General features: G+C 39.1%; 1 long non-coding RNA gene across 1 annotated transcript; it reads left to right on the forward strand.

The window, feature by feature from the left end:
* The first annotated feature begins 41 nt into the window (after positions 1-41).
* Positions 42-14,045, forward strand: LOC117358806. The gene is made up of 3 exons (XR_004539096.1): positions 42-526; positions 13,789-13,874; positions 13,960-14,045. It is a non-coding gene; the product is annotated as an uncharacterized LOC117358806 (long non-coding RNA).
* The last annotated feature ends 1,629 nt before the right edge of the window (positions 14,046-15,674 follow it).

The following is a 15,674-nucleotide window of genomic DNA, read 5'->3' on the forward strand; positions in this document are numbered from 1 at the left end:
TGCTGCCGCTCCTCTTAGCGCTTCGGGTCTTCTACAAATTTGCTTGCTCCTTTTACTAGCATTTAAAAAATGTAGGTAAAAGTTCAAATTCTTCAGTCCTCTGCAATTCCTAATGTGGGTTTAATTCATTTTCAGTAGCAATAGGGTTAATGTGAACTGAAGCTGTCTTTGAAGAATTGGAAAACTAACAGAGAGAATCACAGACCTCTCACGATGAGCAGGAAAAGCTCAGTATAAATCCAGCAAAACTTTGTGAAATTGTCTTGCCAACAAAGTTATCTAAATTTGAACCTGCGAGGAAAAAAGGAGAGCAGGCTGCAATTTTGATGCAAATTTACTTCCTGCCCCAGGACCAATGGGGTGTTATTTCCTGATTGAAGGACACCTGGGGGATTGATGCAGGGAGTTGCCAGAGGAATGGAAAAGAATTAGAGGAGGGTTTCGTTTTTAAGGGAGGAAAGTTCTGCTTTGTTTGTGCAGAAACGTAGAAAACTAGAAGATACGTTGATTTCACAGAGGGAGAGAGGTAAAAGCAAAATAACTGTTTTCTTTGAGCCCAGCTATGCGTGTATGTGAAGTTGCAATCCCCCTCCTCCAATGACAGAGTCTACAATAAAAACTCTGCCTAAAACACATAAGCCCAGATCTTAGTCTGTGTTTGTGGTTCTCCTGATACTCTAGAGGCTGTGTGCTAAAACAAATCGTAGTTTATAGTACTGACCTGAACAATAAAGCACGGTTGTTTGCATCGGAGGGGGGTGGGGGGGGGGGTTCATGGAAACATGCTGCAAGCAGGCAGGCAGACTGGCATGGGGGGGGGTTTCAATGGAAGGAGGATGCAGGCAACGGAGGGGGTGGGGGGGTTTCAATGGAAGGCAGGCAGGCTGGCATTGGGGGGGTGGGGTTGTTTCCATGGAAACATGCTGCTCAGGGGGATGGGAGGCAGGCAGGCTGGCATGGGGGGTTCAAAGGAAGGGGAATGGGAGGCAGGCTGGCATCGGAGGGGGGTGGGGGGGTTTCAGTGGCAGGCAGGCTGGCATCGGGGCGGTGGGGTGGTTTCCATGGAAATATGCTGCTCGGGGGATGGGAGGCAGGCAGGCTGCCATCGGGGGGGGGCAATGGAAGGGGGATGTGAGGCAGGCAGGCTGGCATCGGAGGGGGGTGAGGGGAGGAAGGAGGCACTGGGAGCACTAAGGACATAGAAAGGGGCACTGGGGGTACTATGGACATAGGAAGGGGCACTAAGGACATAGGAAGGAGGCACTGAGGGCACTAAGGACACAGGGAGATTCACAGACAGGCAGCATGCAAGGAGAGAAAGACAAAGAAATAAATACCCAGACAGACATCTACTCTAGCACCCGTTAATGTAACGGGCTTAAAGACTAGTTTACTATAAATATCAAATACTAGGAAATAGCTTTCCATAAACCGTAGCATGAAAATGCTAATATAAAAATATAGATTTATTTAATATGGCTCATATTAGTTAAAGGAAACAGGATATACTTAATTGGCTAAAATGTTGAGAAATTTACACAAATAGTGAGTATATAGAATGATTGATGAGTAATTGAAGTGAGTCATATAATTGCTTTAGTGCTTTGCTGGATCTTCTCCTGGAATACCATTTTGACGAGATGAGTTTTATATGTTTAAAGAAATATTGCAAGTTTCAGTATTGTGGAGGAGCATTTGTGTTGCAACCTAAAAAGCAGAGAAGCCAGGCATTTCCCTCTGATATGTCTTGCAATCTTGAGCAAGTCATTTAACCTTCTGTTATTACAAGTACAACTTAGACTATAAGCCAATTTTGGCAAGGAAATCATGGGGATACCTAATTGTTACTTGCCTTGAGCACAGTTTTGGCAAAAGGTAAGTCTTAATGGGAGCTATTATAAACATGAACTACTGTTAAGTTGGGTATTATACCACAGGGTCCCATTTTATGCAATGAGGCCTGTGCTAAAATAAACCACTTAGGGGTAAAATAACCTAACTTTACAGTAGCCCACGCTAATAACTGCCCACCTAAAATCTACAATTCAAAATCCATAGCACACTCTAACCCCTGAATTCTATAAAAAGCACTACAAATTGCACATGCAATTTGGGTCATGTACCCAAACTGTACACACAATTTAATTGAACAAGCCAATTAGGGCCAATAATTTACTTTTTATCAAGCAATTATTGGTGCTAATTAAAATCAATTACAATTTACATGCATAAATTTAGGTGCAAGTCAAGAAAGGGGATGTGGAAATGGACAAGTCATGGATAGATCAGGGGTGATACTTTGTTACATCTGTAATTATGGAATAAGGGCATCCATGTCTAAATTTAGGTACAGTATAATAATCAAATATAGTCGGGGCTGGATAAATTCCTCTTATATCCTCAATGCTCCTTGATTTTATAGGAAGCCTCAGCCCCACCACTCCACCGCTGTATTATCTTATAACCGCGGGAAGAATTATGTGGTGCCTCATCATTGGCTGTCCCTTCAAGTATTTATAACGTGTCGTTGTGCCAGTTTTGATCCCATACGAAATAAATACAGGATAAATATCTTGTCTGTATATATATATATATATATATATATATATATATATATATATATATATATAAATGTAAAGTACTTAAATACTTAGCTCCATATCAGCCAAAAACCTGGGAGTCTGACCCGACATGTTTCGCTTACAAAGAGCTATATCAAGGGTCTCCCTAAACAATAAACAAGTGTAAAGAGAAGAAAGTTGTAAACACAAACATTTCTGTCCAACTAACCCCCCTATATGCAAACTCAACACTTATTATCTCATATCTCAGACTCACCGAGGTTGCTGCCGTCATCCGACTCCACTTATCTTCAGTTGTAAGAGAAAGATGGCGGTGGCCTTCTTCCCCGGATTTAAATACCTCCCACCAACTTAATGAACATACACGCCCCCTGGGTCCCATTCGCTCGAAAATCAGCCAATCACAGTCGTCCATTCGATCTCACAGTTCAAGCCCCTAGGTTCTACTGTACCAAGGGTAAAAATATTGAACAACGCTATATTTTTACCCTTGATACAGTAGAACCTAGGGGCTTGAACTGTGAGATCGAATGGACGACTGTGATTGGCTGATTTTCGAGCGAATGGGACCCAGGGGGCGTGTATGTTCATTAAGTTGGTGGGAGGTATTTAAATCCGGGCAAGAAGGCCGCCGCCATCTTTCTCTTACAACTGAAGAAAAGTGGAGTCGGATGACGGCAGCAACCTCGGTGAGTCTGAGATATGAGATAATAGAGGTTGAGTTTGCATATAGGGGGGTTAGTTGGACAGAAATGTTTGTGTTTACAACTTTCTTCTCTTTACACTTGTTTATTGTTTAGGGAGACCCTTGATACAGCTCTTTGTGAGCGAAACATGTTGGGTCAGACTCCCAGGTTTTTGGCTGATATGGAGCTAAGTATTTAAGTACTTTACATTTATATATATATATATATATATAGACAAGATATTTATCCTGTATTTATTTCGTATGGGATCAAAACTGGCACAACGACACGTTATAAATACTTGAAGGGACAGCCAATGATGAGGCACCACATAATTCTTCCCGCGGTTATAAGATAATACAGCGGTGGAGTGGTGGGGCTGAGGCTTCCTATAAAATCAAGGAGCATTGAGGATATAAGAGGAATTTATCCAGCCCCGACTATATTTGATTATTATACTGAACATGCGGTGACTGGAAGAGCATACACTGTTGCCATAGATTGTTATAAATTTAGGTACAGGCATTTGCACCACGGTTTCCCTGGTGCAAATGGCTGCACCTAAATTTAAATGTACGAAAGAGAGACAGATGAGATGTCAAACGAACCGGCAAACTTCCATCTGTGTAAATGATCTTTATTATAAAAGTCCCAACTAGTTTTGACCCTGTAGCATTGTAAAAGGAAAAAGGATGGTCCAGAATCAAAATAAATATCTACCATGCAGCATTGTTAGAAAAGGTAAACCATAACAGGATAAATATATACTGTATTTTGTATTAAAGTTTTTGGATTGGGGAACGAATCGTCCAAGTTTCCATTATTTCCTATGGGGAAATTCGCTTTGTTGTTCTCGCAATTTTTAAATGGTTTAACTACAGCCTCAATGAAATGATAATAGTTATTTTTCTTATGTACTTTAGTTTTTAATTAGTTATTCCTTCTCCTATGTTTTCTGCTATGTACTCTAGTCTTAATTATATGTGAACCGAGTTGAGCTCCACTGGGAGATGACCCGGTATATAAACCAAAGATTAGATTAGATTAGATATACGAGTGCTTTGGATTACAAGTATGCTTCTGGAACGAATTATGTGTGCAAACCAAGGTTTTATTGTATATCACTTGTGATTCTATAAACGGCATCTGCTATATATAGAATCGTGGTTAGTGGCCTTACATGGCATAGCATTTAAGCTAAGGAAAATCAGGCCTAAATACCTGTACCTAAATTGTGTGCTGATTCATATTCTATTAACTAATAGAAAAATACTTTCTATATTATATTATTGCTACTGGGGAGTCAAGGTGCAAAATTGCATAGATCACAAAAATTATGTGTAAATATATATATAAAGGTCCTCAGTATTCACTACTCTCAAATCAGGAAAATATTGCAGGCTTGTCCTGATTTGAGATTAGTGAATACTGAGGACCTTTATATATATATTTAAACATAATTTTTATGATCTATGCAATTTTGCACCTAATCTGTTATTTGTGCGTCACACATACCTATTCAGGCTCAAGGCGTCATCAAGAGAGGAAGGATTAGGAGAAGGGGGGAAGACAGAAGGAGGAGAGGGAGGGGGAGGTAGGAGGGTTGAGAAGAGGAGGGGGAAGTATTTTTCTATTAGTTACCTATTTTGTTATTCTTTCTCTTGGATTAAACGCTGTTTAAAGATTCATATTCTATAACAGTGCACTTTTAGGGATGCCAATGTTCCATCCATGCTCCACCCCTGGCCACTCATTGGAGATTCATGCACTATTGTACAGAATATGCCTCTAAAGTTTTGCATATATAATTTCTAATTAGTGCCACACTGCAACAATTATTTGTTGTTTAATGCCAATTATTGGCGCAGATTGGTTTGTGAAACAAGTTGCCCACAAATCTGCTATATGCACCAATTTGTGTATGCAACTTAGGATGCCATATACAGAATTTGAGCCTAAATTACTCACACACCTGCTGCACATAGGCACGCATACTTACATCAGCTCTATGCCTAGTGTAAGTAGAAGCATGTAAATGTTAAGCACTGGTTACACTAGTATTCTATAATTGAAAGTAGGCACCTACCTTCTGTTATAGAATAGGCTCCTAACTTGTGCTCTTCGAGTGTCTAATTGGAAGCACCCAGTTACAGAATTGCTTCCTAAGGTCCGGATTCTGTTAACGGCACCTAAATCGACTGGCGCCTAGAAAAATGGCACCAGCCGCATGTCAGTCATGCTTAAGGGCCGTTAGTAGAATCACGGCTACTGGCGCCTAAGAAAAAACTTAGGGGCCGTAATGTAGGCCAGGGTTTTAAAGGCTTATATTACCCGCGCCTAAGTTTTTGGGAGAATTTGGGAGTGGCACGTAAGGTCATCTCCGCCCCTAACCTCCCGGCGCCTACTTTAATGAGATTTTAATTAATTCATTTTTTTTTTGTGGTTTGGTGAATTACTTTGCCAATTAATGCCAATTAAAGCAATTAAGTTAGGCATCAGCAGGTACAATGTAAGCGCCTACTGGCACCAAGCTTACGGCGCCATGTACAGAATATGGACCCAAGTGCCTATTGTGGCTGCTGTTCTGAAATGTGTACATAAGAACTGCCATCTCCGGATCAGACCTTAGGTCCATCAAGTCCGGCGATCCGCTCACACGGAGGCCCAGCCAGGTGTAACTTGGCGAAAACTTAGTCACCCATATCCTTCTATGCATCTTTCGAGGAGATGTGCATCTAACTTGCCCTTAAATCTTAGAACGGTGGGTTCCACAGTAACCTCCACCGGGAGAGCGTTCCAGGTGTCCACCACTCGCTGCGTGAAGCAGAACTTCCTGGCATTTATCTGGGGCTTGTCCCCCCTCAGCTTCAGTCCATGACCTCTTGTCCTGGTCATATTTGATATCGTAAATAACTCAAATGTGACCAGGACAAGAGGTCATGGACTGAAGCTGAGGGGGGACAAGCCCAGGACAAATGCCAGGAAGTTCTGCTTCACGTAGCAGTTGTATGTATGATTAAAGTTTTGAATTGCAATAATAAAAGGCAGCTCATAGTATGGGTAAAACAGTAAAATTTCTGAATACAGGTCACTCATTTAGGGTGACAATAACACTATATACATTTATAGCTTCAGTGGTAGAAATTCTTCATCTGTTTTTATCCTCCATTATCTTTGGCAAAAAGTCAAGTTTCTGAATAATTTATGTCAGGAAATAATTTTTACTTTGGTACTGTGAATTAGATTTTCTTTGAAATATACTAAATACCTATTAACTGGAAGCAGTGCTTTAAAATTTAATGTAAGTCACCTGCTATACCACTAACATTGTAAAGATAAATAGACAGACAAACAGATAGATATTTGGGGGAGACTTTGTAATGCGGTTTGCTGACATTTGTTATGACAGCAGGAGCAGAAACATCATTATCTACTTAAGTCTCTGCAGTTGTAATCCTGCTAGCGCAAACATCATCCTGGGAACATTTACATATTTATGAGCCCAAACTGCACAGCTGCCATGGAGGACACGGCAATAAAATTCAGCACCCATAATAAGAAATCGGGTTTCTGTAAAAGGTGAAATGAACTATGGCATATACAAAAAGCTGCTAATGATTAATTAATTTTAAAAAGAGCCCCATATTAATGTTTTTAGTAACTGAGTCCTCTTATTATGACTTCTTTGTTTTAGAACTTCCTTTGCACTTAAAATTATTTGCTTTTTACAGAGGTGTAGCAAGGGTAGGAGGTGCCCGGGTCAGTGGTACACACACATACCCGTGCCCTCCCTTTCCCCGTAACTCTTTAAATTGTCATCTGCGCAAGCAGCTTCTCCAGATTGCTGCTCATGCTGGCGTTGGCTTTCCCTCTGACATTGCTTCCTGGCCCCATGACCCGGAAGTGATTTCAGAGGGGAGCCAGGCCGGTGCAAGCAGCAGGCTGGAAAAGTTGTTCATTCTATCAAAGATTTAAAAAGGTGGGGGTGGAAATAGGGGTGGGGAAGAGGAAAGGAGGGTGCAATTGTGGCAAAGGGATGGAGAGGTACCGGCGCCCCTCTGCCACCCCCTTACTATGCTACTGGCTTTGTATACATTCTTCATAATGCATTTTGATGTATTTAACTGTCATTTACTAAAAAAATAGATGAAAAGATAAGGAAAATGAGGTAAGCCTTATATCTTTATATACCACAACAGTAATAGAAAAAGAAAAACATAGTAACATGAAGAAGATGTTTTGAAAGAATGTCTAACTCAGAATTGGGACTTACTGCTCATAACATCCAGAAAAAAAGTCCTTTTCACAGCCATTGCTGAACAGGAAATATGTCGGGGTTTCCTGTTCAAATATGTGCGAAGGCCCAACATGACTTGCAATTTCAAAAACTGAAACATATAGATTATGAATACCAAAAAACAGGCACAAGGACATCTGTCTGGCAGCATTTTTTCCAAAAATGGCTACACAGATGTTCTTGCAGAACAGAAGGACAGCCTACTGGTCAGAGCATGGACTGTAAACCAGGGCACCTGGGTTCAAATCCCTCTACAACTCTGTTATTTTAAATGGTGAGTCCTCCAAAGACAGGGAAATACTGTACTTGGAGATACACCACTTCAACAGCCTTCAAGTTTGCAGGTGTCATAAATATTTAGATACAATAGGTACATCTGTGTTTCTGGAGTGCTCAGAAGTTAAAAAAAAAAGAATGCTGAAGTAGGATTTGAACTTGGGTCTTTTAATTTACAGTCCACTGTACTGACCACTAGCTACTCTTCATATGTGTTTTCTGTTTCCTTTAGAATGCCCATAATACCTGATGCTATCAAAACTCCTGGTATTCCTTTGGGTTTCACTTTCAGGGGAGAGATAGGGAGATAGCAACCATTGGGTGATTCATGAGGGGTCATTCCTTAATCCCTCCAGTGGTCAGCTGCTCTATTAGAGCATTTTTGTATAGAAACATGGAAACATAATGGCAGATAAAGCCCATCTAGTCTTCCCATCCACAGTAACCATTATCTCTTTCTCTCTCTGAGAGATCCCACGTGCCTATCCCAGGCCCTCTTGAATTCAGACACAGTCTCTGTTTCCACCACCTCTTCTAGGAGACTGTTCCATGCATCTACCACCCTTTCCGTAAAAAAGTATTTCCTCAGATTACTCCAGAGTCTATCACCTCTTAACTTCATCTTATGCCCTCTCACTGTAGAGTTTCCCTTCAAATGAAAGAGATTCGACTCATGCGCATTTATATTACGTAGGTATTTAAACGACTCTATCATATCTCCCCTCTCCCACCTTTCCTCCAAAGTATACAGACTGAGATCCTTAAGTCTGTCCCCATACGCCTTATCACGAAGTCCACACACATTTTAGTAGCCTTCTTCTGGCCCAACTCCATCCATACCCTGGACATGACTGAAATAGGTCTAGATCAGTGGTTCCCAACCCTGTCCTGGAGGAACACCAGGCCAATTGGGTTTTCAGGCTAGCCCTAATGAATATGCATGAAGCAAATTTGCATGCCTATCACTTCCATCATATGCAAATCTCTCTCATGCATATTCATTAGGGCTAGCCTGAAAACCCGATTGGCCTGGTGTTCCTCCAGGACAGGGTTGGGAATCACTGGTCTAGATAAAAATGTCCTCCTTTTTAGAATTTGATATTTCTTCACCTTCAATTATCCCTATTGGACATCGGAATTTTGGGCCCTCCCTAGTCCCACCCCAAACATATTTTGTGGAAAACATCCAAAAATTCTTTGGTAAACATGATCATTTTCAAATCAGGAAAAGGTCTATCTTTTTTTCCAAAAATGACCATTTCCTAGATATGTTTGCCCTCAGTGTGTCTATCTTTCTGAACCATTTTTGGGGAAAAAAATACATCCAAAATAAAAATTCACAAATGAAGCCATTGAGGTGCAGGAAGTGCCAGCATTTTAATAGACTGGCCAAACAGATATCCCTGCAGAGCAGTGGGGGCACTTAGGAGGCACTGCAGTGAACTTCACATAAAAAGTCCATGTCCACATCTTACCATAACCCCCTTATATTGAATGGTAAGCCTTCCAAACCCATCCAAAGCATTACATTTAAATACATACATTACAAAATGGGTATTCTTAACACTCAAATTACAATGCACCATCTACCTATTAATTGCAAAACAATAGCCATCTTATCTAATCTAATAACCACCCTCAATCTTTCGCTTCACAACATACTGTAAAAGTAATCCAAATAGGAAATAATTCCAGAGAGCCTAAATTGCTCATCCAACTCTTCTCAAACCTCTGCACACCATGACCCTGCAAAATAAATCCTAAATCCCACAGAACCAAATGCATCGGAAAATAACTGCAGATCACCCAATAGAATTAGAGGATTCAGCCACAATGCCACACCATTAAAATCGCGTAAAAATAATTTTCATAGCTTTAAAACACCTTTCACACTCAAAGAAATCTTGACAAAATGTCAGGATTGGCCCCTTTTTGTTGACATCAGCATCCTTATAAAAATTGCCCTAAACTAAACTAAAACTTAATTTTATAGACCAGGTCTTCAACCAAAAAGGTGCTCGACTCGGTTTACAGTAATGTATAAAAGAAGAATGTAATCTAAAATTGCTTAAGCCCTCTTCTATCAAACTGCGATAGTAGTTTTTAGCGCAGGGAGCTGCACTGAATGGCCCGCGCTGCTCCTGATGCTCATTGAGTTCCTATGGGAGCAGTGCGGGCCATTCATTGCAGCTCCCCATGCTAAAAACTGCTATCGCAGTTTGATAGAAGAGGGTCTTAGTTTCCAAAGTGTTTAGTAAACAAGAAAGTTTTCAGAGCTTTCCAAAATAAAATAAAGGGGCCTAGACTTATAAGTGAAAGCGGTAAATCATTCCAGAGCTCAGTTAGTTTGAAAATGAAAGAGTGGCTGAATCTCTTGAAAGTTCTATTTTTACTTCTAAGGGAAGGAAATGTAAGCTTTAATTTATCTGAACTCCTAGCGAGATAAGATCTGTGTATATTCCAATCTAAAGGAACCAAAGTAATAAAAATGCCAAAGAGAATATTAAATGCAATACAAATGCACTTAAATTGAATTCTAAGATACACTGGAAGCCAATGTAATTCCTTGAGCAATGGGGTTACGTAATCGAATTTACTCTTACCAAAAATGAGCTTAGCAGCGGTACTCTATATCAATTGAAGTCTCTGCAGACTGATCTTTGAGAGACCCAAATACATTGAGTTGCAATAATCCAACCTTGATAAAATAATTGACTGAACCAGAAGTGTTGCTGATGAAAGAGCGCACTCACTCTTCTCAGGATACGAAGACTAAAGAAACACTTTTTTAACAAGAGAATTTAGTTGATCCTTAAATGTAAGAGATGAATCAATAACAATATGCAATATTAGCGAGGAAAACTCAATTTTCAGAGATTCTTCTGAGTCTAAGGTCACAGCTGAGGAAAGAGAATCTAACTTTGGACCGATCCATAAAAGTTTGGTCTTAGCGGCATTCAATTTCATCTGGGCCATCATCGCCCAGGACCGAAGCTTAGCAATGCAATGGATAATATTGGGTGTTAGATTAACAAGATCTGGGTCAACCTCAAGTAATATGAAGATGTTATCAGCATTAGTTAATAGAGTTTCCCGAATATTCAAGTCATGGTATTTCAAAGTACTCATGTAGATGTTAAATAAGATTGGAGACAATGGGAAGCCCTAGGGAACATCAAACAAAACAACAAAGGTGACTAATTGGTTTTCAGTCTCTTTTATTATGATGGACTCGACACGATCGTGTTTCGGCCCACAAGGGCCTGCCACAGGAGTCTTCTTGTAAATCAAATCGTACAATATCCACAGACTGTTCAACACATTCCTCTCCTTGGTGAACTAAACATAAACTGCTGACTGCGGATAGCAGCAGATGCTGTTCATTTGCGCTGCAGTCAGCAGTATATGTTTAGTTCAACAAGGAGAGGAATGTGTTGAATAGTCTGTGGATATTGTACGATTTGATTTACAAGAAGACTCCTGTGGCACGATCGTGTCGAGTCCATCATAATATTCAAGCTCCGACATTCTCATGAGGCACACAAAAACAAAAGTAGAAAAAAACTTGATAGTTACCTATCAATTAAATACAATATATAGAACCACTAAAATAAACCAAAATGACACTGGATATAATTTCTTTTCTCTTTTTTTTCTCTGTTTATAGATGGGGACAAGCCTCAGAATATTGAGTATTAGATTTTTACCCCTTCAGGGTTCTTTCAAAGAGAAAGACATTTCTTTTCTCTTACTCACATTCACATCACTGGCTTGAACCCATCCTCCCTACCTTTTTTTCTAACATTAAGTATAAATTTTATTTCTTCAATAATTTTCATTAAAACTGCTATTTAATACTGTTTGATACTAAAGGGACTATGTAATTCATTCATAATACAGACTATTTAAACCTCACAGTTCATTTGAGAGACTCTGGACCAACAGAAAGTACACTAGTGCAAAAGTGCACTAGGCTTAAAGGTGCCATTTCAAAAAGTGCATACGTGCTGTAAACTTTTAAACCTCATAGAGCTTAGAGTACTTAGCTTTGTTCTTATGCTCTTTAAGAACCAGGACCGTTGCTTGCTACTCTCAGTAGTAGTAATAGTAGTAGTAGAAAAAGAAACGTTTGGAATGAATGGTGGCAAGATAATATGCAAGTGTCGGGTGCTGTAGCCCTACTAAACCTATTTTCATCACAGTTTGGTTGAAGTTGAAGAGTGGTCCAGTCCTGCTTTTTCACACAGGAGTGAAAATTCACAAACAAGTTACTTGTCATGGCAGTCAAAGAGGAGAATGCCAGACAATGTCAACAGCAAGGCTTACACGGTTGTTTGTCCCAGTGCATTTGCAATGGAAAAATAAGGCAGCCTTTGCGCTTTATGCCTGCGAGCAGGATGTTGCTATCATGAGACATAAACGATAGCATTGGTCATGTGAGCTATGTGCTTCTGCCAAGATATTGGCCATTTCCCAGTAATTGAGCTATAGCAGCTAATTAAGATGCTGTTGAGTTTGATGCCTCTGTTAAATTTCCTTGTATATTTAATTTATGCTGCAGCTATAAACCATCTATCCATAAAGAATAATCTCTCAGTCAACAGATTATCTGTGCTTGTTTCTTGAGCTGGTAGGGAAGGAAATGCTTTTTAGGGAGAGGGTTTAGCTCATACTGGATAGTGTGTTAGTATACTTTATATTCAGTAGTGTGCCTTAAAAAATAATGTATGCAAAATCAATGTAATGCATGTTAACCTTTTACATGTTTTTAATTAAAATGAATTTGTGAAAAAAAATTGAAAAAAGTCCAAAAATCAGGCCATAGGCACAAATTAGCCAAAAATGAACTCGCTATATTTGCCCTGCGCACACCAGCAGCTAATCCAGAGATGGAAATGATTGAATGTGGTCCTTTGTGACACAGCACTCAACAGATCTAAAGAAACCAAACTTGAATCTGTACATCATAGAAAATTACTGCCCTATCTAAACTTTCATTTTTTAGGAAAATCTATAGAGCAAGTTGTAATCATTTTTGTCAGACACTTGGGGCTCCTTTTACTAAGCTTTGCTAGCGTTTTTTTTGTGCGCACTAAATTGCCGCGCACGCTAGACACTAACACCACCGCTGAGCTGGCATTAGTTTTTATGCATAGTGTGGGGTTTAGCGGGCGCTAATTGGCAGCATGCACTAAAAACACTAGCGCAACTTAGTAAAAGGAGCCCTTGATGAAGGGATATGTCTAAAAGATATAAAACGTCTTCAACTTATACAAAACACATCACCCCTTTGTTTTCCTGTTCTAAATAGAATTACTTATAAAATCGCCCTCTTGACCTTTAAAACCATGCAAACTAATGCCCCGACATTCATAGATAGACTACTGATCCCCTATGACCCTCCCAGAACCTTAAGATCAACCTCACAGCATTCCCTTAATGTCCCATCCCTAAAGATAATTGGTACTCGTCGTACCCTCATTTTTTTCAGTCACCACCCCTTTAATTTGGAATTCTCTCCCTCTATACCTTAGAGCTGAACGGAACTTGCAGAAATTCAAAAGCAGCCTAAAATGCTTGCTTTTTAAAGATGCTTATAACTGATTTTTATACACGTATCTACTCCAGCTATTTTTAACTTTTTGCCTTTTCCTGTTGCATTTTCCTTTTATGTATTCTTTCTATAAAATTGTCGTTCTTCCCTCTTTTCCCATTGTTTTCAAGTCATAAGTATGTTTGTTTAGTTCGTGTGTTTCTAATAATTAGTTCTTGTATGTCTAATTAATTTAAAAATGTCCGTCTCCCAGCTATTTAGTTGTGTATGTCCAATATTTTAAAAATGTTCATCTCCCAGTTATTTTTAAATACTTTGTACAATGCTTTGTACTTTTGGATAAGCGTTTAATCAAAACTTAAATAAACTATGATATGTTTTGGATTCATGTAGGTTGGGTTTTCTCCTGAGGTACAGAAAAGAGACTACTTTGCCAGCAATCCATGGATTATATGCACAAAAATGAAATAAGAGCCAAGGTACAGACAAAAGTCTTGTCCTCTTAAATCTAGCATTCATTTTTTATACCATTGATTTTTTTTTCTATTTTAATCTAACACCTAGAACATCATGAGACAATGCTTCAACCTTTTTAAAAGGAAAGAGAAGAAATCTGAAACTGATTAGAGAGAACCGAACTGTAAGGATCCCCAACATTCAACCCTTTCATCACTGCTCTTTCATAGCTATATTTTCTTTCTAAAAAAATGAATAGATAATTACATTGGTGCCTTGGTACAGACTGTTTCATTTTAAAGTTAAGCAACCAATGATTAAACATTACAGAGATGTGAAGCAGGATATTTATACAGTACCTCAAAGTTTAGCTCCATTTATAACAACAAAAAACTTTTGAAGGCTTTATGGAATACAATTTTTGGTATCAAAAATCACAAAATGTTACTCACCAGAGGTGGGTGGGTTCCCAGAGATCCACATTTAATTCTAACAAGTGGAGAAAAAGCCTCAATAAATAGTTCATTAACGCAGTAATCAAAGAAGATTTCAAGCTGCTAACTTTTTTCTCATTGGCATAAAAAAACTCCACAAGAAACTCCACTCAGAAATGATTATTGTAATGCCCTATTCAAGGGAATAGCCCAAAATGAAATCAGACATCTACAGATCATCCAAAATGCTTCAATTAAACTTATAATGAAAGCTAAGAAATTTGATCATGTGACTCTTCTTAAGAAAGTGCACTAGCTCCCAGTCATGCACCGTATAATATATAAACTAAATCTGCTTACTTTCAAATCTTTGCTATACAAAACTCCGGCTTTATTCATAAATTACTGATTCCCTATACCTCAACTAGATTATTGAGGTCTAATGATCAACATTTACTAGTTATTCCCTCACTTAAAATTATTAACACACGGTGGTATGTCATCTTTTCTGTCACAGCCCCTCAAACATGGAATTCCCTCCCTATTTATTTAAGGGAAGAACTCAATTTGGATAAATTTAAAAGCAAATTAAAAAGCTTTCTTTTTAATGATGCATTTGATAATTAGAAAGCTTGACTAGGAGTCTCATTCCAATTCCATTCTATAACTTCCCTGAAGTACATTTCTCTCTCCCTTCCTATTATGTTCTATGTGGAAGGAAGAATAGAGATTGGAGAACACTGCCAAAACGGGCAGATCTAAACATGTTTTTCCAGACCTCTTCCACACTCTTCCTCTATTGAAACTCCCAAATCACCGTGCCAAGCACTCATCATACTTGTTAATGAGGAAGTTGAAGATTTTCTCCTTTGTGATTCTTATTGATTAATGATGTCTGTGAAGGCAAGTCAGGGGTATGTTTTAAGTGTCCTATATCCAGGAAAAGAGCTTTCAGGCAGTGTCTTAGTTGTATCCAGCGATACTGTTGATGCAGAGGCAGTTTGTAATAGGTTTGCAATTCAGAAAAGGACATCTATTGAGAGTCCCTTATTGAAGAGTCCAAATACCACAGTTCTGCCACTGTGCTGTGACAGTCAAAAAGCCTAAGCTGGTTTTAGATATGTCTAAAACCATATTTGATTATCAATACTGGGACGGACCTGTCTTTCTGATCGTCCAAGTACCAATTTAGGTGGGTTTATAGACGTATTTTCATTTCAGTTTTGAACCTCATATCTAATTGTTAAATGTTGCCGGTACAACAAAATTCTAAAACAGTCAATTCTGAAATAAGTGTGGATGTCCAAAGACAGAATATGGATGTCTAAAACTGCTGTATTTCCAAATGGCAAGAAGAGATAGTCTGGGTGTTTTGTTGGGAGTACAGAG

The sequence above is a fragment of the Geotrypetes seraphini genome, chromosome 4 (assembly GCF_902459505.1).
Source record: "Geotrypetes seraphini chromosome 4, aGeoSer1.1, whole genome shotgun sequence".
Classification (NCBI taxonomy): domain Eukaryota; kingdom Metazoa; phylum Chordata; class Amphibia; order Gymnophiona; family Dermophiidae; genus Geotrypetes; species Geotrypetes seraphini.